Source organism: Parasteatoda tepidariorum, chromosome 2, assembly GCF_982258835.1.
Source record: "Parasteatoda tepidariorum strain Cologne lab strain chromosome 2, Ptep-v5.0, whole genome shotgun sequence".
NCBI classification, from domain to species: domain Eukaryota; kingdom Metazoa; phylum Arthropoda; class Arachnida; order Araneae; family Theridiidae; genus Parasteatoda; species Parasteatoda tepidariorum.
This window is the reverse complement of record NC_141756.1, coordinates 100,631,885-100,653,238: the sequence shown is the minus strand read 5'-3', so window position 1 is coordinate 100,653,238 and position 21,354 is coordinate 100,631,885. Positions and strand designations below refer to the sequence as shown.

Below are 21,354 nucleotides of genomic sequence, written 5' to 3'. Positions count from 1 at the left end.
ACCTTTAATGAATTTTTGAAAATTTCTAACTTTCCATTCGTCATTACATTTAGCATCTAGAGTTTGTTTTTCGAAATGTTTGAGCCAGGATGTGAATTGAACACCAATGTCAGGCTCAAAGACTAGTATGTCTGGTTTATCCTGTACACTTTGATCCATACTTAATTTTAGTAAATTATCACTCAATTCTTCTTCAGAATTCTCTGTATTGCTTTTGGCATTTTCATCCATTTTAAATTTGTAATTTTTGCCACTCCGTAAGGGCATTCAAATAACCAAAATAAATTTTAACAATTAAATATAGCATTTAGAAGTAAATTAAATCTCATAGTTGCTTATTTATCGTTACCTTACGATAAACACTAAAACAAAATTTTAAAAAAAAATATTCAATTGATCATATATTACAACACATAATATAATTAAAACGAAACTAAATATCCTTTAACATTTTTATGCTAATAATATTAAATCAATTTAATAATATAATATTCCTCGAAGAATAAGTAAATTTCAATAATTATAAGTTTTTGAAAATGCATAAATAAACAATCAAAATAAGAACAGTGAATAAAAATTAATAATCATGAAAAATTCATAATCATAAAAATTAATAATCATCATAATGAAATATCAAGAATGAGAAGAAAAAGATTTCCGAATATAACCAAAATCTATTATTATTTTCGCTGTTCAAACACCACATATTTTGATAATCAAAAAATATTTGTAAATTATTATAAGCACGGATCGAAGTAAAAGCACGGATCGAAGTAAATTTTCATTATATGAATACCATTGAAGAATTTTCCATCGAGGATTATCACTAAACACTGGGAATCACTGCGCGAATCACTGTATTATCACTAAACTGCACACGCGAACAGAATCGTAGCCATTAAGATGAACTTCTGGAAATGTAGAATCGCTGTCACTTTAAAATAAGCAGGAACTCACAAATATGGAACAGATGGTCTTTAGAGGCATGGAGTTCGCGAAAAGGGTAAACGAAACATTTTTTTTTTTTCTTTCTTAATGTTTTCTCCATAGTCGCACCATTCCAAGAGTAAACACAAGAAGAGTTAGTAGAAAAGGGGAATAAACCATCTTCTTCGTTAAGATGAGTCACTGACTAACGCCGAAATTGATAAATTTGCAGACTATGCTTTCAAGGTTCATCCAAATCCAATTAATTTCGCAGCATTGGCAATGAACTGCTAAGCATTCTCTGTGAAGTCTTCGATCCGTTCGTTAAAAGGCTCAAATCTTCCATCATAGTAGAAGTGTGTTCTTTTAGTTAATTTTTTATTTTTATGTTTTGAAGAAGCATTTAATATTATCCTGCGCCCGTTTCATCAGTTCTTAAAATCCTGCTCGGCTTGTAAAATGATGCAGTCGGACCGAGCAGGGAAACAGACACAGGATTTTAATTAAATCAGAGAAACTTTTATTTGATCATTCTTAGTTGAGTGGGAGCGAAAAAGTGATGTTTACTCCATCAGCAAACAGTCTTTCTGGTAGGGAAAATCTTGCAAAAAATCCTAAAATGTCTCTATTTAGGGAAAAGAGGGAAAACTCAGAAATTACAATTGGTTAATGAACTTGCTCGAGTGATTCCCACGGCTTAAAAGGGAAAAAAGATCTTTATTTAAATGTATGCATACTTTGGCTAAAAATAGATTTAGAAACAGGATGTGGCTTTTAAAAGTGTGAGAAAGTATTTCAAATAGAATAATTAATTAGTAAAGTAGGAGTTGTTTTATAGCAAAGAAACTAACATAAAAAGATTAATTGAAGCTTTTTATGTTACATATATATATATAACGTCGTTGCCGAGTGGAAGGATTAAAACAGGTCATAGGTCGGGAAGGAGGGTACAAAATTTATTTATTAATTTTTAGACAAGAGCAGTCATGAGAATGAGTGAAAGTGCACATGAAAAGTTGCGCTCCTTGGTTATATGTTAGAGAAAATCTTGCAAAGTAAAATCCGTAATATGTCTTAATTTAGGGAAAGAGGAAACTCTTAGTAGTTGCTATTGGTTTATGAAATAAATCGAACGTTTCCCACACAAGAGCAAAGGGAAAAATGTCCTGCTCTTAATTAAATGCATACTTGAGCCAAAAATAGATTTAAGAACAGGATGTGGTTTTTAAAAGTGTGAGAAAGTATTTCGTTTAGAATAATTAATTAGGATGAAGTTTTATAGCAAAGAAACTAACATAAAAAGATTAATTGAAGCTTTTTATGTTACATATATATATATATATATATATATATATATATATATATATATATATATATATATATATATATATATATATATATATATATATATATATATATATATATATATATATATATATATCTGATATGATACTCTCTTTTTAAACAGAGCTCGTAAGGCCCTTAAGATACTGAAATGGGGGCACGAAAACTTAAAAGATTTTTTTTTTCCTAATGCCCGCCTGTGTTAACATCAGTCAATTCAGGCATCTACAGGGCGACAGATATCTGTGTGGCCTAAGGATTCCTAACGAGCATCAAACATTCTCAAAATTAAGTGTTCATTCACTGGAAAATTTAGTGTTTATTCAATTTAAGAACTGTTCCTTCAGTTGGTTATCTTACTACTTATTATTTAAACCACCAAAAGCTTAAAACAATATTATGTAAGTTATCTAATTTTTTTTTACATAATTTGCATTTAATAACAAATATGTCGACATGCATTTAATAACAAATACGTCATTTAGCTAAAATTACAAATTTTGAAATTTTTATGATTTTTTTTTAAAGACAAGCTAAGCTTAAGTATTCCATCACTGGTTAGTTTACCCTATAAGATTTTGAGAAATTTGCGATGTTGTGAGAGATGCTTAAAAATGTTGACTGCGTATTTTTATTAATATTTATAAAATATATATTCAAGAAATTGATGAATATTTTATTCCAAATTTATTCATTCGTATGTATATTATTGAAATTTTATCAGTTATTGAGAAAATAAAAATAAAAAAAAATCACATTAAAGAAGCACAATCTGTTGTATAATCATATTCTATCAGAAGCATGCTTTTATCAAACTCCACATTCTCTGAATAAAATGTATTTTATTCAATAAAATGTTTTATTCAAATTTCTTTACTAAATTGCAAATAGAATTTTAGACGACTAAAGAAGAAACATCGTATTTTATAGCTTAAAAAAATAAAAATGAAAAGATAAGCAAACGATTATTAGCGAAAAAAATATGAATGAAATTTTATGCTAAGCGCGCGAAGTCAAGTTCCTCGCAAGTTTATCACATTTTAATATTAATCGCTCCATTTAATCATTTCTTCATTGTCGCCAAATTATTTTTTTAAAAATAATTAATTTTAATTTTTCTCAGCTTCTAATAAATAAAAACAGTTGAAACTTTAGATTTTTCAATTGAAAAATATGTAGATTAATATGGTATAAAAAAATTCATACCTTGTAATTCAAAAATTTTTCATCCTTAATTTAATTAAATAATAAAAAATAATTAACAATTATTAAAAATTATTTTTTTCGTGTAATTATCTTTGGGTAAATGAGTTTTATGACTGGGTGAAATTTTCTTCGAATTGCTTTATTAGTTTTTAAAATATGACTAAAAACGTAAAAAGTGAAATTAACATTAAGGGGTACGAACTTTGAATCGCTCTCCTGACCAAACTATGGGGACCACATTTCCCAGATTGCGGCTACCCCCGATATTTTGAAGGTTAAGAATCCAAATATGTAAGAAAAAATATATGTTTATTCAGAGAAAGTACGTTTTTGTGTCTGATTTCGTAACTTAATTAATAGTTAGCACTAATTAATTAGCATATTTGAGGTCACCCCCAGGAACCATTAAGATTAACACTTAGTTCGTGAAAATCCGATCATTAGAACGAAAATTATTCAGGGTGATATCTTTTTTTTTTTGCCGACTGTACATACTAAGTTTCAGTCTTTCTTAACGAGGAGTCGGTGTATATTTTTGCTGATTGTATATTATTCTCGTTTAGCCAATTTATTGCCAATCTTTTGGCGTGCAGCTCTGCCGGGTGAATGCTTGCTTCATTAATTAATCTTATACAGTATTTATGGACAGTTTATCCATTCAATTTTACTACGCATCCACTGCCCACACGAGTCTCTTTGCTTCCAGTATGTTTTGTCTATAATGTCTTTCTTGCTACCATCTGTACATATTTCATAGCCTAGACCTGTCGGTGAGCTGAATCCCCATTCCATTGTTTTAAAATTTGTTGGGTTGAAGCGTTGTTTTATATCTTGATCATACAGTTTTTGCAGTTGGTATATTGAATTCTGGGTCCGGGGTTATTGCTGCAGTTTGTCACCCATTTTAAATTTTTTTTATAAATGAGTCTTCTCTAAATTTTAAGTTGATTGTTGATGTGCCTGCTAAGATTTGAAGGGTGTTGGTGCTTACGGAACTTTCTTTCTTTCCTTCCAGACGCGGATACGTACCTAGGTTAGTAAAACCCTTACCCGTATAATTCGCGTCTGGGCACTACTTCCAGCCAACCTCAATCAATTATTTAAAGTTTCGAGAGAAAGGAGGTTAAAATTTTGCTTACAAATATACAGAAATATTAATTTGTTTACATACAGAAATAAATGCTTACGGTACTATAAGATTTTGTAATCTTGATCAGATAAAGTCGTTGACTAGAAGTTAATCGATTATTAATTTTGACTGGTGGTTTGTGCCGAGCCGCGATGGCCCAGAGAATAGAGCGTTCGCCTTCCAATGAGGTGAACCAGGGTTTGATCCCGGCTATGGCTGGTTGATACGAATTCCGTGTCCGACTTGCACCGACCACAGTGCTGATGTGAAATATCATCAGTGGTAGACGGATCATGTGTTAGAGTCCCCTTGCGGTCAGGCTAACCGGGAAAAATTTCATGGTTTCCCTTTCCATGCAACCCAAATGCGGGTTAGTTCCATCAAAAAGTCCTCCACAAAGGCAAATTTCTCCTAATACTTGATCCAGGAGTTCCCCTGTCTTCTGGATTGGGTTCAAAATTACAAAGCTAAGGAGTTGAACATAAGTAGTCGTAAACCCATAAAACTGGGTCGACTGTTCAACACAGATTATATATTTATATATATAGGTTTGTACCATGCCACTTAGCCGTACATGATTATCTTTTCAACGGCTTGTAAATAAATTGTTTTTAAAATATTCGGTTTCAAGCCTCATGTTGCTATGGAACAGTGGCTGAGTTTGTGGCATATTGTGTTAACCTTTTGCTTAATATCCTCGAGATGTGAGATCCAGCTCAGCCTAGGGTTACGCCTAGGTATTTAAGGGTCTGTTCATTCTTTATGTATGCTCTAGTTGTGTGTCGCATTTTTATGCAGGGGGTCTTCTTCTTATTTTTTTATCCTTGGGAAATGTGACAGTCTTTGTTTCGTCTGGTTCAAATTCCAATTTGTATCTCTCGGCCCAAGATGTCAGCGATTCCGCGGTTTCTGTGCCCAAATTATCAAGTCTATATGGTATCGAATCTTTCATAAGGAGGAGGACATCATCGGTGAACGTCAGCAGTTTAAAACGGGGTTGTATATGAACACTAAAAATGGTATTGATAAAAACTAACCAGAGAATTGGTCCTAGTGAGGAGCCCTGCGCCCCCCCCCCACATTTGCTTGTATGTTAAAAACCGAATCATTAAAATGGTAGGTTATGAAACATTGGTTTACAAAACTAAAAACAAGTTTTAAGATCATGTGCAGAGGATGAAAATTACGATGGCATGTCTTCGAATTATCCTTAGGGTATGTTCCCCAGAGCGTCGCCAATAGCCCAGCATGCAGCTCTAGCGAGACGTAAATGAAGTACCTACCTAAAATTATTTTAAAATTCGTGCCGTGTAAACAAGTTTCAAGTCTTCCCCTTCATACCATAAATCTACGAAGTGCGACCAGAAAAGCATGCGTGGATAAACTTTGAACTGTTTCAAGGTGTAAACATCTCTAAATTGCTAAAGTAAGTATAGAATTATTCATGCCTTTTTAACCGTCTTGATATACAATGGTCTGGCATAATGGATGCTTGTAATTTAGAATGTTACTGAATTGATAATTCTATCCCTTAAAAGCGATGCGGAAGGAGCATTAAATCCTAGACAGGGAGTGCATATTATTTTCTTTATAAATCATCTTTCTCCTTTTACCCAACATGTTTTCCTGGAGAGAGCATTATTTGTAGACCAGCGTACAAAGATGATTCGTGTATTTCTTGTTGTTAATGGTAAACAATGGTTTGACAATGTCAGGTTTCGGATTCCACTCCCATGCATCTGAATGACCCCTGACCTGACGGTCAGTGGGTGTGGGACAAGAGAAGTGTCGCTCCCCTATTCGTGGGGGGAGGAAAGAGTTAGAAGAGAAGGACTCTCTCGCGTGAAAAATGAGATTGATTATGGTATAAGAGAAGGACTAGACGAAGGAGAAGGGAGTAATGGGGCTCCAGAAATAAAAGCTGGACTTAGTTTATAGGCCTGTTTAGACGATCCAATTTCTTGGACAGAGATTGATTGATATTGATGGAAACTTGTTTTGTTTTGAGCTTTGATTGTGTAAACAAACATCCAAGATCTTGGTCCAACTTCTTGGACGATAGTAGAGCATGTTCTACTTTCCATCCAAGTTTTTTCTCCCTTAACCAATCAGCGTCTTAGGTTTTGTGACGTCAACAATCAGGCAGCAAATTATGTCATCTTCCTGTCTGTTTTCATATATTTTAGTCCAAATAAATTGATCTGTTGCGGTTTATTTGTGTTTTGATTTTATTTGAATTTATTTAGTAATTTTAAACTTATGTAAGTATTATTTTATAATGTTGAATATGAACAATGCGCATGCGCGAGTTTTTCTTTCAACGAATCAGCGACTTTCAAGAACTTGGATAGTGTCAACGAATCATCCAATTTCTTGGACAGAGAAATCCGTCCAATTTCTCGGATTCAAGAAATTGGACCGTGTAAACAGGCCTTATGGATGGTGTTTTCAATATAAATGTAAACAATAACAATCTCGAGCTCGATACCAGCTCTAGTTCCGGTTAGAAAGTTTGCAACTGCTTCCTACAGCTTATTCTGCTAGGCGATATTTTCAAACGGATAATTTTGTTTTCAATAAAATAAGTAAATTACCTGATTTCTGAGCTCAAATCTGCCATATTTCATAAGATATTAATGTTATTAAGTAATTCTGGTGAGTTTGAAGTGAACATTTGTTTTAGTTATTTATAGATATATTGCTAAAAAAGGTGACATGGGTTGCTGGATTTTGAATAATTCGCTTTTTTTGGCAGTCCTGATTCGGCCTCTTACCATTTGTTTATTACTGTTTGTTCTTGTTGCAAGCTGTGCACCATCTTACGTTAGTGTTAGCACCTTTAGCATTGTAAACATAAGTATTGTAAACACAAGTAATAAGTAAACAAATACCGCGTTTGCAAGAATCTCAAACCACAATGATCACGTTGTGAGCCAAATGGCTTAGAAATACACCGGAAACAGTAACCCGGAAGTTTAGGCGGTATGGAGCTTGCAGCGTGCCCTAGTGTGGAAAACACCATCCATATTTTACTTAAACATTTATGAATCTTGAGCACAACAATCCAAATTAATCTAAAATAAATGTATAATGACATTTATTTTAGATTCTGAATGTTTCAGTCATCCAGAATCTAAAATAAATGTCATCATCATTCCTTGTCATCATTCTGAGTGTTTCAAAAGACGAACCGCAAATAAAATTGTTCCACAAAGAACGGTTGTCGCAGTCGATAACACTGGTATTTTAAAATCTGGGTCTTCTCCCAATAAAAATTTAGTCTTCACTCTAACTAGTACAGTTTGATCTCGAAAAACTTGCCTGTATTATATTCTTTAGACTTTTTCATTTTTTGAAGGTTTCATTTCGAATTAGTTTTAGAAAAAAGAATTTCAGCTTCATCGTACTCCGTGCTACTCAAAGTCACATACAGAATTTTTTACTTCGTTTTAGATACAGCATTTCGTTTGAATCGCTGAATCCATGCCCTTAAATTCTGATTCAGTTTATCAGCACATTTCACAATAACAGAGAGTAAAATAGTTGGAAAGTACACTAAGAGAAAAAAAACACACACCAGAGTTAAGGGCTCTACTTGTATTTGTAGCCTTTTCTTGGGCTCAACATTCAATTAGAACATTCTGGAAAATTGCAGAATAAAGTTGCTTCAGATAATGCTATTCTTCAACACCTGTTTTTAATCGAACAGCAATACATAAATGCAATTAATATGTGACATATCAGCAATGTTCCCAGTAGAACACCGAAGTCAAACATCACTGGCTACGGTCAGTAAGCGGGTGGGTGACCACTTTGATCAGCTTGAGTAGGGGCCGAGGGTGCGCGGAATGGGTCCTCATTAAACTGTTCTACCGTAAAGTGTTCGACTTCGCACGCAGGTCGTCCGGCTACCGAAGTGGGTGTGTCATCCCCTCTGTAGACGATCAAAATTGTAAAGGCATGCCTTTGAAACATCCTCACATATATTTCCCAGATCGTCGCCAATAGCCTATGTGCTGCCGGGATAGCTAGGTTGGTACGGCACTGGTCCCATGTCCAAGAGTTCATGGGTTCGATTCCTGCCGGCCGAAGACTGTCCTTGTAGTAAATGGTAACTGATGCATGTTTAATCTGTCGAGTCACAAAGTCCTCCATGTTCCCACTTTAATCTAAGTTGATATGGTAACAGTTAGTTTTAGCTGTTTTTTGAGTTTGTTCGTTCTTTTTTGCGGAGAAAAAACAAAATGGCTCTGAGTTATTTTTGAGCAATAATTATATTTATATTCAAGCCATTTTATATTTTTGAGTGTTTCGAGTTTTATTGATGAAACTAGTATTTTATATTTATGTAAATAGAATTGTAAAATAAATCATTTTGTGCGTTGTAAGTTGTTTATGGAATAATCAAGAACACTGACATCATTAACTAAGTCTGATTCGAAGTGCAGAACGGAATACCCATCATAAATGAAGTATTTATGGACTTAGTATGTATTTATGGACGAGAAGTATTTATGGACGAGATTAATATAAAGGAAGGTGATGCTCACACCCTTTTAAAAAAAGTAATTTAGTAAATATTGTATTACAATACATGCTTATAGTAATGGAATAAAGCATTTCAAAGTTGAACTTTTCACACAGCTCCATTTTAAACTTGATACAAGATTCAGGTTAACTCCAGCTTTTCAGTCTGAATTGATAAAATAAAATAACTATCAAAATTCACAAAATATTTTTCAAATGTTTTCCTATTTTCCTTTTAATCACTTCTAATTAAATCAGATATAATTAGATATCATTTATATAAAATCAGATATTTTTATAGATTCAAATTATATTTCAGATGGATAAATATCATTTAAAGTTTAAAACAAGAGCAGAAATTCATCAAGGAAATATCTCTTCATTTCTAAATTTTTTTTTCTCTAGATGAATTGTAAATATATTTATTTTAAATCAGATAATATTAGAAATCATTTTTATAAAATCAGATATTTTTATCTATTTAAATTAGATTTCAGATGGATAAATATAATTTAGATTTCAAAAGTTAAAAAAGTCAAAGAAATATCCCTTTGTTTATAAATTTTTCTCTCTACATCAATTGCAAATATATTTATTTTAGCACAAACGTATTTCCGATTGCTTAAAAACTTTAAAAATATCAATTATTTCATGTTTGTCAGAGATAACATTTTTAGAATTCCCATTGTTTTTGTAGTAAATATGCCTTTGTTAACTTCTTAAAAAATCTTCATAAAAGGGCTTACATTATACTTTTATTACGATTATTTTAATCCCTAAGCTGAAATAAGTTAAGTTTTTCATTTTTCATACAATAAAAGTTTCATAGAATTAATTCCACAGCGAAATGTTCCTATAAAACATGCTATTAAAAGTTATTATTTTTTGTTATTGTTTTATAAATAAAATATGTTTATTTCTATACAAATATTTCATACACCAATTTTTTTTAAACAGCATATTTGCTGCCTGGTTGGTAGGGCACTGGGTTCATGTTCAAGGGTTCGATACCAGCTGGCCAAAGACTTCCCGTGTAGTAAATGGTGATTGCTGCCCGTTAAATCTGTCAAGTAGCAAAGTCCTCCATGTTCCCATAACAAATTAATACCTCTTGGGGTACTGATCCAGGAGTTTCCTTGTCTTCTGGATTGGTTCAAAAATTACATGGCTACGGAGTTGAGCATTAGTAGTCGTAAACAAAAAATTGGGTTGGCTGTTCAACAACGGATATTATTAAAAAAGCATAGCTGCTATATTTTTAAGAAATATTGTAGCTTAACTCAATTTTAAAGCATAGCCAAAAAATTTCTTCTTTAATTCTTATTTCGTAATCTCAAGTTCGATGTGTACGTCACAAAGGAAGTTATAGATTCGCAAGTTTGTTGGTTAGTTCGATTTCTAGTGCAACAGTTAAAAAGAGCAGTATTGCCAAATACGGTATTTGGTTATTTTTCACACCTGGTGAAAAGAAAGGCAAAATGTAAAAATTGAATTAAATCAATTTTGGTTTAACGTATCCAATTCTTCATATCAGGTGAATCAACTATTATATTCAAAAATTAAGTCTTTTAAATACAGTTATGCGTTTTATAAAAAATAAATACAGTGTATTTGTAAATAAATACTAAACAATAAAGTGTTTTTAAATCCCTATAAAAATAAATTAATAAGTTATTTTTACAACAATTTGGTTATCGCATACTTACAAATTAACTTCCAGATAAACAACACGAGCTTATACAGAATAACGCCAGGTACATAAATTAAGATTTTTCATACATTCAGGTGAAAAAAGTATTCTTGAATAAACTATGTAACTTCATTTAGTTTCGAAACGAAATCGAACGAATAACCTATTTTGATTAATTTCTGCAAGACTCTTGCAAAAAATGAATTTTTTAATTTATTATTATTTTGTTTTATATTTATTGATTTTATTTATCAGGGGTAGAAAACGAATATCGAAATGCTGTTTATGTTACGATAATTTCGTTCCACATTTACGTGTTATCATCGCCAATAGTCATATCCCATCTACTTCCGTCAGGGGCAGGTAAAATATCTTATCACACGATGAAAATTATCGGCAACTAAGTCGATCGCAAGCGCAATCGTATCCTCAACTTCAACAAAAGATTAGTCATGTGCTTTAGGAATCAAGAAACTGTTTCTCTCCGCTGAGGAAAAAATTGCCCAAAGTTACGAGCAACTCACACTTGGACCAATCAGATCGTTTGTATTTTATGAAGCTTACAAATGTGAATAATCATGGCAACAAGGGAGAGGATGATCGGACGAAATTTTTCATTGATGAAGTAAAGTTTTGGAGTGTAAAAATAATATTCCTTTTTAAATTGGAGCATTAAAAATACAGTGAAACCTCTAGGAAAGACAATCTCTAAAGAAAGACAGCCTCTATGTAGCGACCACATTTATTTACGACCACTTGTTGAAGAAAACCTTAGCTTTCAAACATCTGCACTAAATGCGGAAAAGGTCAAACAAGAAAAAATATCAGAAAAAAAATAATAAATAATAAAACAAATAAGTAGATAAAAATATATTCAAAATATTTGTGTGAGACTCTAATAGAGTTCACACAAATATTTTGAATAGAGAGTTCTTTTTGACGATACAGCCTGATGTTGCAATCAGAGTGCACTAAAGATGATGCCATCAATGATTTACTTTCAGAGTTGAAAGTTAAATTAAAAACAAAAAGTTATTTTAGAAAAAAGCAAACATCTCAAACAAACCTCTTCTCATCTTTTAAAGCTAAATAATTTTCATGGTATAAAGTTAAAGGCAAACTTAAAAAACAAAAAATGTAATTGTTTATTTATTCGAAATAGCTTTATCATTCATAACAGGTAATTTTGTTTTTACACATAATTATATCAGTTGGGATCATTTTTATAGACACTAAATTTCATTCATTGAACCGTCTTTTCATGACGCCAACAAAAGTGGCATCTCCACACCAAGAAAATTACACTGATTAAAAATAAAATCGTATGCGAAAAATCATGCACCTCTGATAACAATTCTGGGTACTTACGTATTAACGCAACCAGGCCAAAATTCGCATAAATCGCCAAATTTGGCGTAAGTAGAAAAAATTGAAATCAATTTTTTTTTTATAAAACAAAGTATTTTATAAACAAAATTATAAGCATATATTTTAATAACCTTTTAGATTACATATTATTTCGATATCACATAGTGCATTATTTCTCATAACAAATACAGTTTTTTATATTACTCACGGCATTCAATCTAACCAGTAAGCAAAATAATTTGTTTACGAAAAACCACGTATAACACGTAGGGTTGCCGTAAGTAGGGTCGCCAAATTTTGCGAATTTTGGCCTGGTTGCGTTAATACTTAAGTACCCAATTTTGAAGTCATTAACCTCTAGGAACGACCAATCTCTATCAACGACCATTTTACCGTGGAATGGAGAGTGGTTGCTCCCGAGAGGTTTCACTTTACTTTCATGTGATGAGATAGTAAACTCAATACAGTTGATGCATAGATAATAGACTTTCTTTACATAGATAATAGATTTTTTTTACATAGATAATAGATTTTTTTTTACATAGATAATAGATTTTTTTTACATAGATAATAGATTTTCAATATAAATGTAGATTTTTATATAGATAATGATATCTTTGGGTAAGAAGCTTCATATTAAAATATTCGCCAAGAAACTCGCCAAACTCTGTTGTATTATTCTAATATATGAAATGTAATAGAGATTGTATTTCTTAAATTTTTAAATTTTAATCTTTAATTTTTATTTCTGTTGATTGTAAAATCAAGTGTTCGATTATTTGAAAAAATTCTTTTATTTGATTTATGAAATAATTATTTTATTCTTCCCTGAGAATTCTTTTAATTTTCGAAAAGCTTATCTTGAAGCAGCAACAAGTTTTCTCAGATAACTCAGAAAATATGCGTTTCCCATAAAGTTACCCTTCACCGCACCAAGTTAGTTAATTTACGGTAATTATTTTGAATAATAATTACTATTAAAAACCAAATTACTGACGGAGGAGATGCGCTATGTTTTTTGAAAGAAAAATATCTTAGCAGGAATCTATAATTTCAATTCATTTTCTTTTTGAAAATATATTCTGAATATTTAGAGAACAGCCAACACATTTTTTTTAAGTTACACAGTTTTTAAATAATTCTTTGAATACTGTAAAAATACGATAAGTAAATGCTGATTTATATTTTTCTCTTTAAATATCTAATAGTTGTTGAAATGATGCGTATGAAGTTGATCGATGATTTGTAAAAATTCGATAAGTAAATGCTGATTTATATTTTTATCTCTAAATATCTAATAGTTGTTGAAATGATGCTTAGGAAGTTGATCCATAGTTTCCCTCACATATTGAAGCAAATTAGTTCATTCACGGGAATTTTATTCAATTGTCACTGCCGTTCTATTTATAAAGTTGATTTCTAATTTCAATGTCTATTAAAACAGTTGAGTATGTAGTTTTTTTCTTTTTAGTGAAATCTATCTAAAAAAAATTTCTATGCTTCAATGTTGTTGATAATGGAATTGAATGAGGTTAGTCACCCTGTTAAAGATATTGGTGAATGCTTCCACATTTTAAACATGATTGCTCTTTAGCTCGGTTGCTGATTAAGATCTAAGCCGTGTGCTGCTTTTCTGCCTCACTTGTTTAATTAGCAATGTCAGATGCTGCCAACCGAACTGTGTAGGGACCAGGTACTGGCCTTCCATCAGAAAATCCTGGGTTCGAATACCGGACAAGGCATGGATGTTTTTTCATTCTCTACGCTCATCATCATAGTTGGCCAGACAGCCCAATATGAGCCAATGCCTTCCCCTGAAGATTTCTCCATAACAACTTCCGATTTATCTTTGATCTCCTCTATTTCAATTCATTGCAGGAAAATCAGCCCAACTCATCAGCGGCTTTTCCCGCTTTTTCGCTCCAGTGGGTCTAAAAAGTATCTTTTTTATTGTATTGTCATCGCTTATTCAAATCACATGGGACATCCAATCCATTCCACTTATTTTCATGTATTTAATAATATCAGGTTGTTTATAAATCTTGCACAGTTCAAAGTTAAATCTCCTTCTCCAGTTACTGTTTTCATTTACACCACCAAGTATACTTCGCAAAATCTTTTTCTCAAATATTGCGATACAATTTTCCTCCAGTTTTGTCATTGTCTAAGCTTCAGAAGCGTATGCCACGCATTCTCTACGCTATCTGTTCGTAAAGGGGGGGGACATCTACCATGGGCACCCTATTAGGGGGTTGGCCCCCCTAATAGGATGCCCATGAAAGAGTGGCCAACAAATCTGCCCTTCAGATGCCTGTATTGACGAGTCCCGCAGTGGACTGATTGTTAAGACACGGTTCCCAGCAGATCACCGAAGTCAAGCATCACTGGCTGCGGTCAGTGTGCGGGTGGGTGACCACTTGAATCAGTCTGCGTAGGGATCGAGGGTGTGCGGTATTGGTCCTCGTTAAACTGTTCTACCGTAAAGTGCTCTACTTCGCGTGCAGGTCGTCGGGCTACCGAAGCGGGAGTGCCATTCCCTCTGCAGAGGATCAAAATTGTGATGGCATGCCTTCTGATGACCCTCAGGGATGTTTCCCAGACCGTCGCCAATAGCCCATTGTGCAGCTCTAGTGCGACGTAAGTGCACTACAACTACAGCCTGTATTGACGAACAGTCATTCTCCAGGTGGGAATTGGAAGAAAAAACATTAGATGTTGTAATAGGTATAAGCTTGTGCATAACTTCGAAGTGCAAACATCTCATTCAACTCAGCGTGAACATCGGACAATTTGCTGTTCAAGAAAAAGTCTTTTGCTGTCCCCTCCAATCACCCCTAATTTCTTTAAAATAGACTCTTCCATAATAAGGGAGTCATTTCGAAAGAAACGTTCGAGTTTTTAAAACATATTTGACCTAAATAAAATTTTTTTTTCACATGAACCAGTTGAAGATGTAAGTATTTAAAAAAAAACTCCAACGTATTGTTATCTTGACAGTCTATAAAAAAATAATCTGGGTTTTAAAATAATGTCTTGACAACATTTTCAATGCAGACATTTTATAGTCACACAGTTTAAAAGTGACGCTAATTAAAATTGAAAGCTGCCACCGGAAACTGCTGCGGAAGAATCATTTGCATTCTTTTCGAATAAATTAAACCGTTATTAAGAGAACTCTTAAGGAATGTGATTAATTATAGCTATTTACGTCAAACAGTATTTCTTCTTAATAAAATTTAAAAAAAAAAGTCTTCTTAATCAAATTAAATTAAATTCCTCTTAAAAAAAGATTTTAAGTAAAATAAAAAGTATACAAAAGTAAAAAAAATTAATTACAATTTGTGGACTACTTATTAATCCTAATATGTACTTTGAGAATACCTGCCAAAAAATACGCACATTAGAGGTCAAAAATTAATTATTTATGAAAAGAAAACTTGACGAATTATTACGTATTAAGAGAGTAAAATCTGATTGATTCGAAAGGAATCATTAAATAAATGCTATTATTGGACAAGTTTTCAGGGGAATTCATCTGGTTTTAATGTTTTTAAACCTATAATATTAATTAACTAATTAAATAAAAATAATTAACTAATTAAATAAAAATAATTAACTAATTAAATAAAAGTAATTAACTAATTAAATAAAATTAATTAACTAATTAAAAAAAGTGTGTTGGTACTTTCTACTTTTATATTATTTATTGACTCATAATATTATTACAATGCCGGTCACAATGAAGGTAAATCATAATACTTCGTATAATATACTTCATAAGTATTGCAAAAGAACAACAAATAGACATAATGGGAATTATTTCGGAAGAAACTCCCCAATCGGGTACTTGCACTTCAAGAAGAAGAAGACTATGTATACCCACACATATGACCTATGACGTCATCACCGGTTGATCGTTTATAAGCAAAATGGCTTGTTAAAGTCGAGCTAATTTTCTCCACATAAGTTAGATTGTTAATTAACGTGAAGTTAATCATATACAGTGCAGTATCAAACATCAAATTTATTGAAATATAATTCTTCCTCTTCTACGTCTTTTACTTAACTTAGATTTATTATTTGTCTATGTATTTATTGTAATCGTGATATATTTTTGTTTTGTATACCAGGCAACTTCGATGCATAATTAGTTTGTTTATGTTCTACATGATTTCAGGTCTGTCTCTGTGTTAAGTAAGAAATATATAGTGAAATAATAAATCCTTGTGAAAGAATCTTTGTGTATGAATATCGAATGTATCGTTTAAGAGAATTGATGCTTGACGGGTCTGGCTTACTTGAAATAGAATGGAAGGAACAGTTGCTAACATAAACAAATGCCACGTTTCAACAACCAATCAGGATTGATAAACCCAAAATACGTCACTTGCAGGTATCCCATTACTGAAGAGAAAATATCATACTTCAAATTGTTCCACTGCTAAAAGGAAAATCGATTTTGATTTCAAAGAAATATTAAACATTTAATCTAAAAGTAAGTACTCTCTAGTAGCTTTCATTTGCAATGTAATTCAGCCCGCGTGGTATTTTGTACTACGAGATTAACAATTAATAATTTTGGAATTAGATATTAAATGTTAATTTTAATTTTTAATTTTACGGACTCTCTGTACATTATTCACTAGATTTAAAAACTGGATCTTTAAATGTTGATACATGTAGAAATCCTTTTCGATAAACATAGAGTGATGGGTTTAAAATAACACAGAAGTCTTATTAGTTTCCATCATAAATTTTTTAATTTCTAGAAAATAAACTATCATTTTTTTTTTATAACACAACAAAAGTATCTTTTGTAAGGAAAATTTCAAAAAAAAAAAAAAAAAAAAAAAAATAAAAAAATAAAAAATAAAAAAAAAGAAGACAAATTTTGTATTTTTTTTTAAAAAATAGGTGTATGTTTAATTTTTTTTAAGAAAAAAATTATATTTATTTTGCATATTATTCTTATTTATTTTTTTAGCCTTCCATGCTAAGGAATGTGTGCCAGAATTTTCCTTTTACATTTCTTTTATCTATTTATGCTTTTTAAAAAGAAATACATCATCAAGAGAGAGGCATGAAAAGTTTAAAGATTTTTATGCAGAGCTTTAAAAAAAGCTCTTTTTTTTAAAAAAAGTAGTATTCCCAGACAAATGAATAGTTTTTACATTTAAAAAAATTGCTGTATTTCTTCAGGAATGAGAAAGAAATATGTGGAACAGAATGTTTTAGATTTCCACTCTTTCTCAGCTCAAAATTCAATTTCCGGTTTTTCTAGACGCCATTTTTTTTCGGCTTAAAGGAAGAAAAAAAATCGTATTTCTCTTCAGCTAATTTACAAACAATGGAATTTATGCTTTGTGTACTCCAACGCGTGATATTTGAAGTATTTTCTGACAAATGCAATAAAATCACATTATTTCAGAAGAACATTTTAAACTCACAAAAGCCATTTTTTTTATTGAATTACTTTCTTTTCAATTTTTATTCTTCCTAAAATCGTTCCGTGTACAAATATTTGAACAAGTCGAATATTTAAATGAATGCAGAAATTTTTTAAGAATTGAATTTAGCTTTTGGTATATAAAAAATTTAAAATGAATAATTCATGAAGGGTCTGTCACCATTTTCGACTAGCGTACACTTCAAAATATCAATTACACATTGTACAAAAAAGTACAGTGTTATTACATATATTACATATTGTACAGTGCACCAAAAAATGGACCATCCTGAATAACTTTTGATCTAATTTCACCACTTCAAAAATTCAATTGTTTCAAATTCAATAATGTTCAGTTTCTAACACTTCAAAATATCAATTACATATTGTACAAAAAGTACAGTGTTATTACATATATTACGTATTGTACAGTGCGTCAAAAAATGGACCATCCTGAATAACTTTTGATCTAAGTTAATGATCGGATTTCTACGTTCTAGGACTCACTCTCAATGTCTCGAGGGGATGACCCCAAATATGCTAATTAATAAATCCAGACGATATTTTAAGTTACGAAATCAGACCTGAAAACTTACGTTCTCTGAATAAACATACCTTTTTTTCAACGGATTTGGATTTTTGACTCTTAAAATATAGGGGGCGCAACCTGGGAAATAGGGTCCCCATGGTTTGATCAGGAGAGGGATTCGAAGTTTGAACCCCTTAATGTAATTTTATTTTTTGCGTATTTAGCCATATCTCAGGAACTTTTCGAATGAATTGAAAATTTTTTGCACAGTTATAAAATTCGTTTATCGAAAAATATTTTCATTCAAAAAATAAAATTTAGTAGATATTTGTTATTTTATTAAATAGTCAAAAATATTTTGAATTGTAATGTTTGTAATTTTTACCGCATTTTAAAGTATCTATTTTACATGGCAAAATACAAAATTTGAGCGAAATCGGTCGAATAGTTCTTGAGAAATTTAAACATACGATTTTTTAAAATTTGATTTCTCAGGAAATATTCAACCGATTTTCCTCCAATTCCGTATTTTGGCATGTAAAATTATATTCTTTAAAACGATGCAAAAGATTGCATATCTTACAATTCAAAATATTTTCGACTATTTTTAAATAAAATATTAAAAAATAATAAATATTTACTAAAAGTTATTTTTTACACGGAGTTTTCCTTGTATAAACAAATTTTATATTTGTGTGCAAATTTTTTTAAATTCGTCTTAGAAGATTTTGAGATATAGCGAAACACGCCGAAAGTAAAATTAACATTAAACTTTTCAAACTTGCGAATCATTCTTAGTATAGCGAATCAGAAATGGAAACGGCGAATCTGTATGGGGCCGGTATGAACCAAATAATATAGCAAATCAGCATGCGCGATTGAATCGGTCAAATGTTTAAATAAATAAACAGATCCATAATTTGTAAGACAATTGGGTATAGTGCGGCTTTGAGGAGAACTCCTCCAGACTGAAAGTCTGGGGTTGTCTGCTGCTATGGTAACAAGCGAGAGTACATTTCTAATGGGGGTGAAACGGAGGAAAGAAGGTGTCGATTGGTTTACTTACGACGACCTAAGCTTAGATTAAGACAAAACTATTCACCCCACTCCCCTATTCGAAGTGGCCTTTCCTCGTAACCATAGTACCCGCCACGCCGCGAAACGAGTGTCTGGTGGAGTTCTCCTGAAAGCAGCACTATACTTGCTATTCAAGAAGACCCCCATATCCCCACATGTGACCTATGACGTCAGCACCAGCTAATCTTTATCAGCAAAATGTCGTGTTAAAGCTAAGTTTCTCTACATAAGTTAGACTGTTAATTAACTATAAGTTAATTAGATGGTTCATCGAATTAGCTGAAAACAAAATTATTTCTCGTCTACTTATTTATTATGCTTATTATTTATGTAGTCTATTGTAATCATGATATATTTTTGTTTCGTGTACCTAGCCTAATTAGTTTGTTTATGTTTCACACGGCTTCGTGCCTGTCTTTGTGTTAAGTCTCTGTGTAAATATATAGTGAAATAATTGAAATCTTTGAGAAAGAATCGCTGTGAAAGAATTTAGAATGTGTCAATGAAGATAATTGACCATTCAGGATCGAGATACTCACATTACGTCACTTGCAGGTATCCTATTGACCAATCGTATCTTTATGTCAAAAAACTGTCTTGATAAGTCTAAGTGTTGTTCACATCTCGATAAGTTTGGATTGATAATACTAAGTATTAGTATTTTTTTGTGGTCTATTTAGAAAATGGTAAAAAATAGTTTCATCTCGTATTTATACTTTGACTAACTTAGTTTAATTTTTAACCACTACATTTAATTTATAAATCTATCAAGACATCTTTTGATTTTGAATTGATTTATAAATTTTAACGATGCTCGGCAAGTGATAATAAATTAGACTGCACTAAAGAAATATGAGAAATATATACATATATATATATTTTTTGGTTTGTAAAAATTTTCAATTATGCGTTGAGGTTTTCTAAAGAAATTGATTATTGAAACTTGTAAAAATTCCTTTTATCCGTTTTTAATAAAGATGAAGGATAAAATTAATTCAATGTGAAAAAAAAATAATTCCAAAAATATTTTTTTTAATTAAAAACCCTCAGTGAATAATTTTTTCTTCGAAATATGTTTGATGTTTTTGAAAACTACTTTATTTACTGATTGTTCTAAATAAATTGGTTTCTTATAAAAACATATTTTCCTTTTTGTTGCTTTGAAGCTTATCAGTAGAAGAATAGAGTGTTCTAAAATTATAACTTTGAAACAGCATATATAAGGATATCTTCTAAAATTTAATATTTCAAAGTTAAAATTGTATGAAAAATAAAGAATTATTGAAAAGATAGCTTGTATAATACAAAGTCAAATCACGCATAACTTCCTATCAGGTTTCTTCAAAGTAAAATCTGCGGCCTAAATTAGCTCAACCCATATTGTTATCAAACATTATTAACAGCAGTAAAATTTCTTTCGAAAATTTATTTTAAATGGCATCATTTAGAGTACAAGGTTACAATCAATAAACGTATGTGGAAAATAATACATACGATGGAAATTGTAAACTGTTTTTCTTCTTCCTTAAAAGCGTTCAGGAAAGGTTAATATTTTCATACTATTAAAATTATAGATCAAAAAATAATAAAATTGCAATTTAAAAATGACATAAAATGACGCTTTGACATTATTGAGCTTTAAAATATTATTTTTCCAGCATTAAATGTTCTCATTTACATTTTAAATACATTTCTATACTTCTTGAAAAAAAAAGATTAGAAAATGGTATTACAATGTTAAAAAAATTTTTTAGAAAAATAATTGCATTGAGGGTTTTTTTTTAAAAATATAAATATAGCAAACTATTATAATACCGCCGTTTTAAAACATCAGCCAACCATTCTCAACATAAAATAAAATATTACCATGCGTTACGTTGGCGAGTTACAGTTTTAAATTACTATCATGAAAAAAAAAAAAAGGAATAGCTTACTGCCAAAATCTAATTGTCAATAAAATATTTTTCTCTGTTTTTAATTTCCCAAGAGTGTACCTTCAATTACTTCATTTTTTATTCTCTCTTCTTTACAAAATCTTATATGCTTTGAGAGAATATTATATATATATATATATATATATATATATATATATTGTTAATAAAAGGATCAGC

General features: G+C 31.1%; 1 protein-coding gene across 4 annotated transcripts in view; it reads right to left on the bottom strand.

Annotated features, from left to right (window-relative positions):
- LOC107439782 (dopamine receptor 2) overlaps positions 1-21,354 on the bottom strand; it is a 140,275-nt gene that overhangs the window by 33,575 nt on the left and 85,346 nt on the right. The window contains exon 3 of one of the 4 annotated variants that reach the window (XM_087157879.1): positions 16,490-16,632. The exons of the other annotated variants lie outside the window; for them this stretch is intronic. The gene's annotated coding sequence lies outside the window, so the exon portion shown is untranslated. The remainder of the gene's footprint in view (positions 1-16,489; positions 16,633-21,354) is intronic. 4 annotated transcript variants of the gene reach the window in all.